The sequence below is a fragment of the Taudactylus pleione genome, unplaced genomic scaffold (assembly GCF_031769625.1).
Source record: "Taudactylus pleione unplaced genomic scaffold, aTauple2 ptg000074l, whole genome shotgun sequence".
NCBI lineage: Eukaryota > Metazoa > Chordata > Amphibia > Anura > Myobatrachidae > Taudactylus > Taudactylus pleione.
The window spans coordinates 869858-887801 of record NW_028284476.1 but is presented as its reverse complement, the minus strand read 5'-3'; positions in this window follow the sequence as shown (position 1 = coordinate 887801).

The window sequence follows — 17944 nt, the reverse complement described above, 5'->3', positions numbered from 1 at the left end:
GCTTGCTGCCATTGGGGGAAGGGAAGAGCCCAGAATCTCTGTCGGCTGAGATTTCATGGCCTCCCTCCCTCATCTACGATGGCAAGCCTGCGTGACCCCATGGTCAGCCGACCAAGGATGACGCCTCCTGCGGCATTAACATAATTGCAAGGACGGAATTGCAAATCTGCTTACGTGTAGCTTTGCAATTCCGTACACTGCTGAATCAGGCTCTCTGTTTATAGCCCCAACTTAGTTACTGCAATATTGTTTCCAAGACGAAAATAAATGTCAGCCAATGGGTCTGATTCAGTGGTGGAGGCAGTGTTGACGTCCGATGCAAGCGGCCAACGTTTTAAGTCTGCGCATGTGTAGCGATGGTTACCGTCGCGGAATGCAGAACAAATTTGGACATAGAAAGACATAGGAAGAGGCAATTTTGGTGGGTGTTCCTGGGAGGTAACAGGGGGCTGGCCAGCCAGAAGTGAGTGTGTTGCAGTCAGCGACTGTGTCTTTTTTTCCGGCAGTTGCACCGATTTTTCGCTGCTATGGTCCAACAGAAATTCTGACCCTCCATAGAGCTGGTGCAATGTTTGATGGTGGTTCTTTTTTACGCACAGCGGTGGATTAGTGCCGCAGCCCACCGGCATCTCTGTCCAAATCCCATTGGCTGTGGCGTTAGCATAAAGTCGCAGCCCTGTTGTGTGGGAAGATGCGGTCTGCATTAGTGTCCACCGCTGATTCAGGCCTGGAGTTGGATATAAAATATGTTCTGTATCATGAGTTAAGCTGGGTACACACTGCACGGCCAACTGGACGATATACCAAGCGACATCATGCCAGGTAATGATGGACAGAACGAGGGATTGTTCCGTCCTTCACTACATCGTTCTGATGTGCAGGGCTGGCTCCAGGGGGAGCCGCGCCCTGTGCAGGATGGGTAATCGCCGCCCAAAATGGGGGTGTGGCCTAATTGTCATAGGCCACACCCCTAGATTAAGTTATTTGGGGGTGTGCCCATATGGCTCTCCTCCCTTTAACATCAGGCTGGGAATGAGCCCAGCACTACTTCAGTAGCTGGGCTGCCCCCAGCTCTCTTCCAGTACTGAATGGATGCATCCATTCCGCTTCTCTGGGGCCGGCATCGGCGCACAGCTGTGGCGGTGGAGGTGCCCAAACTCGTGACCGCCCGCGGGACCCTTAGTACCGCAGGTGTAACAGCGGGGCAGTGCCTGAAAAACGGGACTGTCCACTGAAATCGGGAATGGCTGGGAGGGGTCCACTCTCTATGGGGTGGCGCCCCTGTTTGACCGCACTGTCCGAACATGCCTCGAGCCGGCCCTGCTGATTTGTCCCGCCTATATGGTTTGTCGGCTCATCGGCCAACATATCGTCTGGGTACACATCGTCTAGTGTGTACCCAGTATAAGTTGCCTCTTATAATATCTTGACCCTGAAAGTAGCACAGAGATGCCTGATGTGTTTCTGCAAGGTATTAGGCAGCTACAGACATTGATATACTGTATGGAAATAAACCATCTCTGGTGTTTGATATTGTTTCCTGCGTTGGCCAAACAATCCTGGTACAAATCTCTGTGTCTAGCTGTGAATGTGCCCAACTGTACTGAACTTTTGTTACAGAACTAATGGCCTGGCAGCTCCCTACAGAATCTAAGCACAGAGGGGCCTGATCAAGGGGTGCACGCAGATGGATTTGCACCATTTGCGCAGCCGCGTCTGCCTCTTTATGCTAATGCCGCAATTCTGAACATACTGAGATGCCTACTTACAGCGGCGCTAGTACTTCTCGGTGCATCTTTAAAATCACCATCATGCACCATTGGCGTCCTGTTACGGCGCTACTGCATCTTCAGACATCCGCGTTTGAGTGGCCACCCCCATTACCTCCCAAGAACACCCATTGAAATCCACAGCTTTTGTGTCCAAATTAGTTCTGTGTCCACACGCGGGCCTCATGCACAGTACTTCCAACATTGGCCAACAGTGTACGTATCGGCACTACGTGAAGGTAGCGTGCTCCTCCGCATCATGCCCCTAAAGATCCTGTTGCGAAGATAAGTAAAGATCTATTCAGGGCCGGTGCTACCATTAGTCAGCTTTAGGACGTCTCTTTCAGTTCTAGACAGGGTTAGTGTATGTGTGTGTGGGTTTTATGAGTGCTGGAAGGGTGAGTGCGTGTGTATGTGGGTTCTAATGTGTACTGACATATATTGGAGTACAGATGCATGGCATAAATATATTGGGGCATGGATGTGGGGCATAAATATTTTGGGGTATGGATGTGTGGCATAAATATATTGGGGCATGGATGTGTGGCATAATATATTGGGGGCACAGATGTATGGCATATAAAGAATTTGGGCAACATGTGCGGCATATGTACCAGGGGCATTGTTTGGCATAATTTATGGCTATGTGGCATGCAATAACTTTGGCACACAGCTGTTTGGCATATGTATTGGGGCACAAATGTGTGGCATATTATGTATTGGGGCACAACTGTGTGGCATATTATGTATTGAGGGCATAAACGTGTGGAATATAATGTATTGGAGGCATTGATTATGAATTGGGGATACAGCTGTGTTGCATATAATGAATTATGTTACTTAACATATTATGATTTAGGGGCCGTGTTATGAGGCACAGTATGATTTTGGGGCTCTGCTGTGTGGCATATTTTAAATTAGCATCATTAATATGTGGCCTAGTATGAATTGGAGGGAGCAGTGGCGGTGGGTGAAATGTTGCCTAGGGTGCCCAGACACCTTGCTCCGGCCTAAATCTTTTACCTATATACAATTTTTATTTAAGTATTCTGATAAAACGAAGCTATTAATTTGCACGCGGTCCCCAGTGAATGGAATGTGTCCTCTGAAGTTGCAGGCTGCAGTTGATCTGTCTGGGTGGTCCTGACTGAACAATGCTGGTACCATAGTGTTCAGCCACTTTGCTGGGAGAATCCAGGACTCTATTGTGAGATGGGTGTGTGAGGGAGACAGGTGCTGATTAGCCAGTCACGGGGGCCCACCAGATCAGACAAGGACAACATATAGCCAGCAAGGTGATGGACATTAACCCTTTGCTATCCAGTTATCACACCAATCACATGCTGTAAGATCCAGTATTAAACCCATTATAGCAGGGATGGAGACACTCAGGCCCGGGGGCCGTATAAGGCCCCCGGAATCATTTGGTCTGTCCCTCTGAGCTTTTTTCTGTTAGCCTCAACTAGCTAGCAGGTTGCCTAGAATGGCACACTGCAGCCAGAATCTATGGAACAGTGCCACCTGGAGCGTCCTTAGGATGCTTTAGATGGTCACACCGCTGCCCTTACAGCTCCCTGGAGCATCCTGAGGATGCTCTGGGCATTGCTGGAATCACCGACGATTGTGGCCCCGCCCCCATGTGACATCACGTGCCCGCAAATAATGTTATATATATATCAAAATGGCCCTTGGCAGAGATAAGGTTCCCCACACCTGCATTATAGCTACAAACTGAACATATTGATAAGAACTCAGGTATATTTGTTGTACTAAAAGTGGGACCAAATGAGGGGGGGGGGCATATTACAAATTTGCAAGGTAGGAGGGTTGTAATGTCGTCGTCTTACCTTGTGCGTCCATGTCACCGTTTGCAGCGGCATGCGCCATATGACTGCACATCGCATGGTGTTGCGCACCCCACACATTGTTTATGTCCCCCCAGCCCAATATGTCTCAGCTGCCCTATGCACTACTAACACCTACTGAAATGTAAATGTTCATTCAGGATAAGATTGCAATCTGTGGCCTCCTATGACCCTATACAGTCAGCATCATTGCTTTACCCTAACCTTCCATTTGTTTACATAAAAGGAATATAGGCCCTCATTCAGAGCCGTACGCTCTGAGCAGAGCGCACGCTCTGAATGAGGGCCGGGCTCCATTTTCATGGAGCGTCCTCCTGGACGCTCGTATAGCTGTGGGTCACCACCCACAGGCTATACGAGCGTGCTTTTTGATGGCCGCGATGGTCGAGACCATCGCGACCATCGAAATTGCGAGCCGGAGCCTGCGGTTGAGGTTTTCAACCGCAAGCTCCGGAGTGATTTTGGCTCTATCAGAGCCAAAATCACTCCCACTGACATCACTAGTGATGTCAGTGGGCCGGCTTCTGACGGGAGGCGTTCCAGTGGGAACGCCCCCGTCAGGGAGGCACGCCCCCGGCACGCCCACCAAAGGGGGCGTGCTGTCAATCAACATTGACAGCACGCCCCCTTTGATCGGACACAACGAGCGAAGGACTTTCCTTCGCTCGTCGCATCTGGCGCATGCGCACGACGGAGCTCCCTCCATCTTGCGCATGCTCAGTGCATAACATCGACCCACTTGCGAGCGGACAGCCGCTCGCGAGTGGGTCTGAATCAGGCCCATAGTTTCCCAGAATTTAGAAAGGAGCATGGAATCTTTGATTCCAGTTGACACATTTGGCCCAACACTCCTACAGCGTAGGCACGGATACAATTAAAGTAAAAAACAAACCGCAGACAGAATGACAAATAGGAAGAGAGTGTGGTAAGATGATACAACTAGCAGACGAGCATCTTGCAGCACCTATTTAAGCTTTCAGAAGGGTTTACTTCCCTTGATAAAATCGTCCAAAACTTGCAATTCACGCTAATAAGACTTATATGATATGGGCGCTATGCCGATGTTGGTGCACTTGATCGATCATCGGAACGTCTGTTCATGTGTATGAGTCGCATTGCGCATGCGACAAGTTTCATTTCCATTGTTGCTTTTAGTGAGGATTTAATCGCAAACTGATTGACAGGCAGGGGCCGTTTGTGAGCTGCAATTGGGGGGTGGCGACGAAAACGCAGACATGTTGCCATTTTTTTCAGGACGTGTCTCAAACTGTGTATGTGATTCCTTATGCAGTAAAAATGGGCAGGTTACATAAAATCGGATTTTAAAAAATAAATAAATAAATCAAGCACGGATTTATTTGGTTTAAATAGGATTTTTTATAAAATTTTTTTTTAAATAAACGTTTAAAAATGTAAAATGTTTACTTTAAAAAAAATTTTTTATAAAAAAATCCTATTTAAATCCCCAAAAATCTGATTTAAATCAAATAAATCCGTTTTTTATTTTTTTTTATTTTTTTTTAAATCCGATTTTTATGCAACCCTGAAAATGGTTTCGGTGCCTCCGCAGCTGCACATTTGTACGCAGCGGCTGTGCGACTACATGGAAATGTTACAACCGCCTGGATATTATCAGACTTCTGAATAACGTCCAGGCGGTTGTAACATTTCCATGTAGTCGCACAGCCGCTGCGTACAAATGTGCAGCTGTGGAGGCATTAGCATCCCTCTCTGAATCAGACACATGACCCTTATTTGCGTGAAAATACCCTCATTGAACTTTACCTGCTGGAGATCGCCCTGTTACAAACTGGTTACAAGTCTTTGGACGTAAGGGTGGATGTGATTCTGCATCGCCTTCTGCAGCTGCTTTTTCCCATGGCTGCAGCATTGTACTCACTTTCATATGCGACAATCCGAAGTAATTCACAAATCTGCGCATCTGAAAGTGCAAGCCTATCCCACTCACTGTTCTATCGTCCATCATCACAAGCATTGGCACTTGCACCAGCCCCCTACTAGGTGCAAGAGATAAGTCTGTAACAGGCTTCCCTTCTCCATACAACTCAGAGGTTTAGATACATGCTCCCTTGACACTCCTATCAGACACAGGTGCTCTATGCACTTGATAGTCGCTGCCCAAAAATACCTTCTTTATGTTAGTCTTGTCAGGCACCATGTAAACTTGTGATACCCTGGGCTTCCTATTGAAGCCTATGGACCCTGCAATGCTGGAGGCCGACACTTGGTGATGCTGTGGAGCACACGGGAGGCCTACTGGCAATTGTACAGAGACTTGTGGATCGCGCATGCGCAGTTGGAAATTGGAGACGCAGAGGAGTGGAGCTGGAGAGAAGGGGTGAGGTACCGCAGGTCTCGGGGCATGCGCGGCACCTTGTCACTGTATTTTTTCCGAAAAGTGCAGTGATAAGGCTGCTAAGGTCATTCGCAGAGCTTTATTGCAAGCTCTGTCCCTGCAAGGGATTTTTAAGAAATCCCACTACAATCTGCATTCTAAATGTGGATTGTAGTAAATAGAGCCCTAAGAGCTGAATAATAATGCACTAAGAACTGAGACATAATTACGGCTAAAGTGCTGAAAGTACTGGAGAGCTGAAGCTACTGTTTGTCTGTTGATTCAGGATGACCAGCATTAGATGCTAACTTTGCCTATTGTGGATTTCCTATTGTGGATTACAAATACATGCATGTATTGGATCAGTAACCACCTAGCAACAGAGTCCTCAAATGGAAGAACTCAGTGTTCTCCAATAAGTAAATGACTGATCAGTCTAGGGTATTTATGGTTAGTTGTGTAATAATATATTTAGCTATTTGCTTATATGTGTTTATGTGAATGTTACTCCGTATATTCAGAGTATAAGGTATTGAAGTAATTGAGATATTGTGTTTTATAATTAATAATAGCCTATTGCAGCTGAAGTTAACAGTGTATTTAATTGCCAAGATAAATGTAGTTTATTGGTTACTCATCATAGTATTGGTAAGACACTGGGCTCTATTTACTACAATCCACATTGGTAATGCAGATTGTAGTGTGATATTACCAAGTGAATTCGCATTGCGAATTCAGGCAATATCACAGGGATTTACTACAAATCCATTGCAGGGACAGAGCTTGCGATAAAGCTCTGTCCCTGCTAATCCCCTTCGGAGCCTTATCACGGTATTTTCGCAAAAAATACCGTGATTAAGTGCCCGCGCATGCGCCGACCGGTCGCAGCTGCTACCCCCCCTCCGGTGCTAAGCCCGGCCCCCCACGATTGCAGAGCCCCCGCACCCCCCCCCCGCGACCCCCCTCACCCTTACTTACACTCACCTGCATGCTCCAGGCCTCCAGTGATGTTCTCCATTCCTCCGGTCAGGTGATCTCCCATTCTGCACTGGGGCCCGATCACCTGATGACCGAGCAGCAGTGCACTGTGGGAGACCAGCTGACTGGAGGGGCGTCATCACCGGAGCCCCGATCACCGGTCCCTGGAGTCAGGTAAGTAATTTTTTTTTTTACTATTTTTTTTTTTTTTTTACAGTAATCAGCTTGCGGTCTGTTTAGACCACACAGCTGATTACAGGGACCAACTCCCAGCTGTGCTCTCCCTGTTATAGCAGGCCAGGAGTCCGGTAACCGGGGAAGACCCTTATCACAGGGCTTCCCCCGATATTTTTTTCACATTTATTTTTAGTAACTTTGGTCGGATCACATTTCCCATTACAGTTATGGGAAATGCGATCTGCTTTACTAAAAATAAGTGATACTTAGGGGTTGGAGTAGAATTTTACGAATTCTACTCCAATTGCCCTGTAATAACTATAGGTGATACTAAAATAATGTGAAAAGGGTGTGAAAACACCCTTTTTCACATTATTTTAGTAAAAATAATGTTGATAAATAGAGCCCACATATTAATATCATCTAATTTCTGTTGTATTGTATGTCATTGGCATTGTGGTACTGTCATTTGAATACTGATTTTTATTTTGGTGCATACCTTTTCCCTGGATCGGAGTCCTCTTATCCCCTTTAATAAACCAGATTATTCTGCTTATCAAGGTTGTCAAGTTAAGTCATTTTACTGTGTACTGGCCTAGCCTCTCTGCTACAATCTGAGAAGGACAAGCTGGTGGAGTAATTGCCAGAAGAGGGTTAGATCTACTTGAGATGCCTTCCCTACGGTAAGGTGCCTTGTTCTATACCTAACTTATATGTGCCCACACTAACACCCCGGTGTACCACAAATTCACGCAAGATACACTCCAAAAACGTACCTATGTTCGACACTGCAACAAAATATTCTCCTTACTTTTTATCTCCCTGCGGTGTTGAATATATTAGGTAAATTGAGTTTATTTATTGGTGTATTGTGTCTGTGTGAGTTGGCTTTGTGTACTTCTGTTTGGGTGGTCTGCATCATTGAATTACATTGCTATTTCCTTTTTTTTGTGGAGTTTTCAATACTAGGGTTAAAAATCTCCCTGCAGCAATAAACTCATACCTTGCTTTATAAGGGAATTTCTAGTAGACCTGAGAACACCCAAAATAACTGAAAAGACAGCTTTGCTTGCGGCTAAAATAGCACATTATAATCTGCTGAGAATCCCAGAGATAACCAGGCATAGCTATGAGATTTACCAGCTGCCCCCGGGGCGAACGGATGGGGTAGAGGGATGTCAGGAGAAAGTGCAGCTATTAAAAGAGATTTTAAAGTGCCAGCTCATAGGCACAGCATGACATGTTTTCCTCATGTGACAGAATTATACAGGTGCTGGGTAAGACAGGAGATAGACAGGCAGACAAGAAAGGGAAAGGAGACAGTCACAGATTAGAGTGCACATGGGGCTTTTTAAAACTGGAGGGGGACCATGAGCAGATGTATGTGGGCCCCCTGCCTCTTAAATAAAAAAAAAGTGCACAGGCACTGAATTAACTCTTAATAATCCGATATTATCTTTTGAAATATGCCGCTGGGGCACTATTTCTCAAAATATCAAGCGACTAATGGGGCTGAGCGGCAGCAGGACGGACAGGAAGTAAGTAACTGACATGTCTTCCCTGCAGCCATTGTACAGTACAGTATATACATCACTAGGGGGTCTAGTTACTAAGCAGTGTTAGGAGACAGAGTGATAAGTGATAAGGTGCCAGCCAATCAGCTCCCAACTGTCATTTTTCAAACACAGCCTGTGAGATGACAGTTAGGAGCTGATTGGCTGGCACCTTATCACTTTCTTATAACTTTTTACTCAGTCTCCTAACACTGCTTAGTAAATAGACCCCTGAGAGGACAGCAAACGTATACTTTGCAGAATGCAACTACAATATACACACAGTGGTACTGTGTATTTGCTGATACATAAAGAATAAAACATATACTGATAAATGTCAAGGTTGGAAGCAGGCGTTGGCAGTTTGGCTGCTAAGGGGTGTGTATTTACTAAAGTGCAGGTTTATGGAAGAGGAGATGTTGCCCATAGCAACCAATCAGATTCTAGCTATTATCTTGTAGAAAGTGCTAGATACATGTTAGGTAGAATGTATAGGTTGCTATGGGCAATATCTCCACTTCTAAAAACCCGCACTTTATATACCCCTGAAGGTGCCCATCCACTTGACGATTTTGACAGGTGATTGCACGATAACTACGTTGTTATCGTGCAATCGTTTGCAAATAATCCCCAAATCGGGCACTTAAAAGTCGGAAACGACCAGCGATGCGTGCGCGCTGGTCATTTAGACATCTATCATCGGGGCAAACATGCTGGACAACCTAACGATATTATCAGGTTCAGCATGTTGCCAGATGATTGATGATGAGTCTACACTGAACGTCTGCTCGTTCAGTGTAGGCTCATCACAGACGGAGAAACGACAGCACGATTACAATGTCGTAATCATGCTCTCGTTTCTCCGTCGGCTAGTGGATGGGCACCATAAGACTATCAGGCACAATTGATGAATTTGGGACAGAAAGATGGAAGAGCGGACACATGGAGTTAGACGGAACAGATGAGAAAAAAGAGACATCATGCAGCTCACATTCTTGACAAGCTCTGGGGAGAATGTGTCCTGGGAACATAGTGATCTATCACTATCAGGGGTCTCCGCTGTGATACTGAAATCAGTAAATAACTTCCACCTGCTGTAAACATAGTGAAAAAACCAGATGTGCTAAGTTCCAGAAGGCTCAGTGACAATACGAATGCAATGGGATGCCTGATCCGAAGCTTAGCATAATGCATAATGCCATTTTTGGAAGCATCCAGATACATGTAATATGTAGATAGTGCTCTGCTCAATTGTGAGGCTTTGTAAAATATATAGATATAGATATATACAGTACCAGTGATATATGATTATACTTAGGTGCACATAAAATGATTGCATGTTTTATAGAATGTTTCTGATGATGAGGACCTGCTACCAGGGTATTGCACAGTGGTGCCTGCTGCATACAACATTCCAAACTACCAGGGTCAGCAGCAACTGACGGGCAATCGGCCATAACATTGGTGCAGTCAGATGCATCCCTTGCTACGACGTACCAGCACCAACATGTGTGGTCAGTAATGTATTGTGAAGCCAATGCAAACAGGAGTGTGGCTGGGCAGATCAGGGACACAGCTGGGTTGATTGACCAAGCTTTATTGGTGCTTTTACCAATATGGACGTCCGTAGGGAAAGATCTTGGCTGGAACCCCACAATTATGTGATGGCTTTAGTTATACATCTGCCCTAAAATATTAGGAGGAGGTAAATCCAGGGGATGACACCTACCACACAGGATGCAACAACCTACCTTTAAAGAAGCCTGCATTGCCATCACACCAATACAAAAAAAATTAAAATAAGAAATTGCATTTGTGGTGGTCTATTCTCTCTCCAGCTCTTTCGACTGGTGGATACACCGGTGCAAGTGGCGCCCTTTAGGTAGTGCACCGCTATGTAGTACTTGCAGTTCCCTGTAATTACCTGACAAGAGCTGCCAGCGGCAACGAGACCAGAAAGCTTAAGATCCTTGCGAGATGGAGTCACCAACAATACCCAGGGCCCCTGAGACAGCAAGATATGCCCCGCCAACCTACAATACCCTGGTTGCATAAGCGTGCGCATACGTTCATAATGAGGGTGTACCTGTGTTCAGTGTTAAGCAATCACATTAAAAAATCACGTTCAAAAGGGCGGCGGTTCAAATCCCGACAGCGGAAGCCCGGCAGGGGTGAAGATCCCAATCGCCTATAAGGAAAGTATAACTAACCCTATTTTCCCCCCTAACTCTAACCCTCCCTTAGGGGTGCCTAACCTTAACCCCCCAAGTGCCTAATCCTAACCCCCCTCTAAGTGCCTAAACCTAACCCCCCCGTCCCCGCAGCCTAAACCTAAGTCTCCTGGGGGGGTGCCTAACCCTAACCCCCCCTTCCCCTAGCATAAACCTAACCCTCCCAGGGGGGTGTCTAACCCTAAGTCCCCCTGGGAGCCCTAAAACCTAACACTCCCCCCCCCCACGGCTGTCCGTGCCTAGCGCCGGGTTTACCTTCGTTCGATATGCCGGGTGTCGGGCTCCCGACGTAGGTCTAATGACAGGCATCGGTTTTTGATGCCTGTCATTAGTACCTTGCCGGGATTTGACAGTCGGAAAGCCGACGGTCGGCTATGGGATTTCATTGTTGAAAGGTTCCAATCATTACATGTACCATGAAACACCATGGAGAATATTATTAATGAGTGGAGAAATGATTACACAACAGGGTCATTGTCAAGATCAGGATGTCCCTCCAAATTTTATGACAGGGCAAAAAGAGAACCACCAACAGCAATATTATGGTGTCTTCATGAATTTCTGCCAGGAATTGGTCACTCCTTGCATATTCTGCACATACCTGGGCTATGGGTTAGGATGGCAAGATAGAAACCATTTCTTACAAACAAGAACATCCAAGCCTGTCTATAATTTGATCTGATGTTCTAATGAGACCACGGTTGAACTTTTTGGCCCTAAATCTCATATGTTTCCCAAAGACATCATCACTCAAAGACCATCATTCCTACTGGGACACTTGGTGGTGACAGTGTCATGCTTTGGGGCTGCAACTCTTCAGCTGAAACAGGAGCTCCAAATGTCAAGATATTTTTGGTACAAAACCTGATGTCCTTTGGCAGAAAGCTGAAGAGGAAGAGGAATTCCACCTTCCAACATGATAACGATTCAAAGGACACATCCAAATCTACAAGAAATTGTCTCCAGAAAAGTATTTGGAATGGGCCAACGGGTTGTCCACTGGAGATATCCTTGCAATATGACAGATCTTGAACTTGTTTTTCAGGGAAACAATGGGGTAGAATTGCATAATTTGGGTGTGAGATGTGGATTTGATTGACTTATTCAAAACAACTCACTTCTATAATAAAAGGTGCTATAAAGTATTAGTTCAGGCTAGGGATGTGCAGGCTCGGATAGGTTCGAGTTTGCACGTTGAGTTCGGATTTTTCCCTCCAAAAAAACGGAACTCAGAAAGAGGCTAAACGTCATCTTACATGGACGAACATCATCATTCCTGGACTTGAGTTCCGTTGTCCAGGAATGATGATGTTCGTCCATGTAAGATGACGTTTAGCCTCTTTCTGAGTTCCGTTTTTTTGGAGGGAAAAATCCGAACTCAACGTGCAAACTCGAACCTATCCGAGCCTGCACATCCCTAGTTCAGGCCAGGATGTGCACATTTATGCAACCAAGGCATTGGAAGTTTGTTATATTCACTTAAGTTTTTTTTAAAAAGAGCCTATCTGTTCTTTACTTAAATGTGGTTTCTAAGTCATATTAAAGGTGGAAAAAGTTCTGACATCATTTACCCTGGTCTCACGCCTTACATCACGACAATTTCAGTAACAGTGCTTAGACTTTTATATCCACAACAAATGGTAAAGAGTGAATCATGGTCGGTGAACCGCAGGCGTGCCAGTGCGTTTGAATGCCGTTGCATGCGCGTGCATAAATTATCTACTGCGATGCCAAACACAGCTTGGGCTTGCACTGCGTGCACTGAAGTTAGCAATTCCTGAGAAAGGTCAGAGCTTGTGCAAGTGTGCGTGAGGCTGCGATGGTAATCGATGTTACCGATGGTTTCGCCGTCTTGATAAACATTCCGAATGTGTGTAAGGTAAGGTGGCCATCCTTATGTGTTGCTGCGACGGCATAGCGAGCGCAATGGATTAGCGTACTATCGCAGGGAGAATGCGTGCGTAATCGCAGCCACTATCTCCGTTGCGATCCTTGCTGAATCAGGCCCTGTGTCAATACGAAGCGTAGTGGGTTTACACTACGCCACCTTGTGTATGGTCCCGTCCCCTAACTACAATATGAATACAGATTTGTGCTAGGACAAACTATGATCTGCGGCTGCCACACTACAAACGGAGAGTGAACAGTTATCTGAACATCAGTTATAAATAATAGTAGGGGGAAAAAAAGCAAAATGTTAAAACAGAGAGATCCTTGTAATGGAAAGTTCTCTAAATAAGATTTTGGCTAAATATCCCAATTAAACAGATGGCTAAGATATGTTTGGGATTGCATGATAAAGATGAGCGATCTACGCAGCATCCAAACACCATATCTAATGTGGGCACTGACCTGGGAGACACAAGAAAAATAACCCAGGCTGCCAAAATAAACACATGCACACGGCAGCCGCTGTGTGCAGGGAGGGTGTGCGTGCTGAGCAGGGTGTAGCTTAGCTGGTTAGTAATGGTTTATCTAGTTAATTGGTCAAATGAGCAGAAAAACACAATAAAAGTGTCATCCTCTCAGGGTGATTCACTTCTCTGCCTTGTGCCTCTTGAAGGTACTCCGCGGCGACCTATAGAGGTGTGCAGGACAATGAGCAAAGATTCTTTACCGTAATAAACAGTAATCTGCGCAACTCAATACCGTGGTCGCTCTGAAATTTCCCCTTGTGGGCATCTGCACATGTGGGACCCAATTCAGATTCTGTTTAGCTGGAACTGAGGGCCTGATTCAGAGACCCGCTCGCTAAGATGCGTACTCTCATTGTTGTCGATGATATGCATTGTATATGCATTGTGCCCATGCGCATACCTTAGCGAAAGTTCACAATGCATTCGCTCGCTGCACATAGACAGCCCAGCAGAGTGAGTGACAGGGGAAGCCGTTTGTAGGTGGTAACACATACTTGCCGACTATCTGGCTGCTCCTTCCGGGAGGGAGCAACCAGATCGGCAGAACAGGGGGCGTGGCTGGCAAAAGGGGGCATGGCCGGCCTGAAGGCAGTTTGCGGGTGTAACAGGGGGCGGGGCCACACGATCGCGTCATTTTGGCCCCGCCCCCACTACACAATGCCGAAAAACAGGCATTGTGAAGCAGGGGGCGGGGCCAAAATGACGCGAATCGCGTCAGCGCCCCCCCGCTGGTGGGGGGGAGACGGGGTATTCGGCGGCATGCGGGAGGCTTGCCTGTGTTTCCGGGGGGGGGTGGGAGCTGCACCCGTTTATCGGGAGGCTCCCGCCCGAATCGGGAGGGTAGGCAACCCTGTGGTAACAGGGGCTGGCCATTAAAAACGGGGGAGTGGAGGTGCAAACGCAGGCATGCCTGAGCATCTCAACGGCGTGTTAGAGGTGTGTATAATTACAAGACAGCATCATAGTACACGTCAACTGACTTGCTTTACACTGAAGTGCTCGCAGTGCTTGTGGCAGGGAATGGTCAACCTCAAGCGCTACGATCGCATCCGATGTACCGATGGTTGCATACACTTCCTGGACATGACGTGCACAAGTGGGCGTCTTAAAACAGGCTGGTGGGTGTCGGCATACACTATGTGATCGCTCTCTAAGAAATACTGGGTGTGCTAATGCATTGCTGTGTGGTAGCACTGCCTACGCAATTTGCATACACATCGTGCGAGCGATCACATCTAGCGACCGGCTCTGAATCAGACCCTGAGGCCGCATTGCAGGCTTGGATATAAATATTCGGAGTTGGCCGTATCTATGTGGGCGCGCAGCCCCTATCCATCCGCTTGTCAAAGTAGCCGTCATTACTATCAGCGCACAGTTGTGCCACTGCTATCCCTGATGCAAACGATTCTAATTCAGACATTCTCTGCGTACTGTAGGTACTCTGAATAGCCTGCCATACCGTCTACATATCCATGACACACTATGGAACACGTAATGTATGCGTAAACTCTCAGTTGCCACCCAGTTACACCTACTCAGCAGCAAGTGGAGATGCCACTGAGATACATACAATAAGGAAAATTGCAAGATCCATACAACAAAATGGACTTGTGTGCAATTCTGAATCGACCACATAACGGGTACTTACTGGAGGAAAACCAAGCTCGTTTTTTTGCTTGCACCTGAATAGGATGTAAGCAAATCCTAATAAGATTTTCCTGCCTGTGTAACCCATGTAGTGTTAGGACGCAAGGTTCCAAATGCCTCCTATATGTATGATCCAGGAAAAGCCAAGTATTGGCTGTCTCCCACTAATACTGGGGGACCAGTAGACAAGTGAACATGGATGGGGGACATGGGGTGGGATGCATGGCGCATCGCACTCGGAATGCGACACATCCTGCCGGTCTTTGCTTGCCGGCGTTGGTAACGCCGGTATGCATGATGATCACCTCAAAGGACCGCTCACTTGGTAAGAGCGGCCATTTGCGATGGAGGGACTTCCGGGTACATGACCCAGAAGCCCCTCTGGTGTCCTCCTGTGCATGCGCAGAAGGACACCTGCGCCGTGGGGGTTGCTGCATCCCTATCACAGCACTCTGCAGAAAGAAGCCCATAGGCTTCTAAGGTCAATGCCATCAGGAAGATGGCGTTAGCCACCGCAACCAAGACACCGAGTGCATCATAATTCCGGGGCTTGGTGCATATGAGAAATGTGGTCAAACCTGCATTTTCTGGGTTTGAACGTATTTCTCACCTTGCTGCATCCCGCCCATGATATTAGAGGCCTCTTGACATATTTTTTTCACTTTTAGACTAGCTATTGGTAAACAGAGGCCCAGATAAGGTGCCTGTAAACTGCCCTGTGAGTTAAGTACCACAAGATGCTGGAGCACCACAGAATCGAGTCTTTACTAGTAGGAGACATAACCAACATGGCCGTCCAATCACTTCCTGAATACAGGGTGGATGGTATGATGCCATTTCCGCCAACCACATAAAAAAAAAATAGTTTCCTAGGCTAAACACACCAATTGAGGACGTGACTTTGCCGACTGCGGGTGTGACCACACCCATTGTGACGGAACCACAACCCCATCCCGATTCGCATCCTACTAAAGCACTGGCAGAGAAGCTAAACTCCAACTGTGCTTGTGCAACGATTGGTAGGAATGGTGGCCTTATAACCTCTGCATACAGGTGACATCTCTTAGTGCTGGCTGACTTGACCTTTAAGGAAGTGCTAATTGCAGGCAGTGAAAAAAAATTGGAATTTGTCAATGTTGGTGCAGTACCACCTGTCACCTCTAGCTGGCATTGTGGCTGATCCTCACATGTTGCGGTTAGGCACTAAGGGGGAGGGTTAGGAATAGGAGTAGTGTACTCACTGCATCAGCTTACCACCAGACCCAGAAGACACCGCCGCCAGAGTACCGGTAGGTAGGTCGCTGCACCACCAGGACTGATTTTCAACATTCCAATCATGTTGACATGTCATTAGTGTCAACATAATGAATGACGATTAAGCACGTCAACATAACGATCATGTCGACATTATGAATGTTGACAAAACAAACCGAACCCCATTCATGGGCTGCCAAGGTAGGCCTGTGTATTTTGTACCATTCCCCCTTCATTGGTGCCCCTGTGTACAGCTACTGTGCTCTTTATCTTACTCCATTTAGACCAGTCTGGAATGTCAGGTCCTGGGAAAAATACCAACAGTGTCGGATTTAATACAAATAATCATCCCTTCAATATAAGCGAACCAAAAACTTGAAATTTCATTAGTTACTACTAAACCTGGAAGATGTAAGAATTGCATTACTTGAAAGATATACAATAGAAATACCTTGAAGAAAGACATCTGGAACGCCTAAATGCAAGTTCATGAAATGAAACAGTTACAAGGTCAGGAGCGCGGGCCACTGGACATAACGAGATGGTACCGGACAATTATCAAGCTAAAGACAGATCACTCAAATATCCCAAGTATTTGTTGAAATGGTTATGAAAGGAAAGAAGACCGGATACATATTTCAGGTCTTGACCAGCTATGTAAGGCCATGCAATCTCTCTCTCTGGACAGTTACAAGTAAAGGCAGTGAAGATTGGGGAGGACATGCCATCGTTCATTGTGGACATGTTAAAGGTAAGGATCCCAAGGGGCTTAGTAACTCACAAAGACAAATAATGTTACCATATGTTGTCCATTTTAAACCCCCTTGGAGCATTCAAACTTATTACAGTTTACTAATTAATCAATTACTCTGATTTCACTGCAGATATATTGCAAAGGCTGTTCTTTAAATCACAGACATTACTAGTAATGCATTGCAAATTCATTATAATTATTGAAGTATTTGTAATGCTGTATTTAATGGAATATGGTAGGAGCTGTAGTATGTACAGGAGTTGGGTACTGGCAACAGTGATGATGTGATGGGGAAACTGGGGCACACACTCACCGAGGCACATGCAAACGTATTTAAATATGGAAATAATATAATGTCTGTATTATCATCTATATTACCACCGGACTTGATGATGTTTTATACCAGGGGTGGGGAACTTTTTTTCTGCCGAGGGTCATTTTTATATATATATATATATATATACCATTATTTGTGGGCCCGGTGCTGGTCACATGATGTCACACGGGGGCGGGGCCACAAGCGCAGGTGATTACAGCAATGCCCGGATCATCCTGAGGATGCTCCATGGAGCTGTAAGGGCAGCAGTGCAACCGTCTGAAGCGTCCTAAGGAACGCTCCGCGCGGCTCTGCAGCATAGATTCTGGCTACGGGGTGCCATTCTACAGTAGGCACCCTGCTAGCCAGACGAGGCTAGCAGAAAAAAACTCAGAGGGACAGACTAAATGATAATGGGGACCTTATATGGCTCCCGGGCAGGAGGTTCTCCTTCCCTGTTTTATACCATCTATGCTACTTTGCTTGTCTGTGTTTACGTGACTGGAAGGAATCTATACATATTTTATGCAAGATTGTAGGTCCCACATCTAAGCCATACATTCTACTAGAGTTCATTTTGAGTAGCAAAGAAGTTATATTTCTTGGGTTAAGCTGGAGGCTACTGAG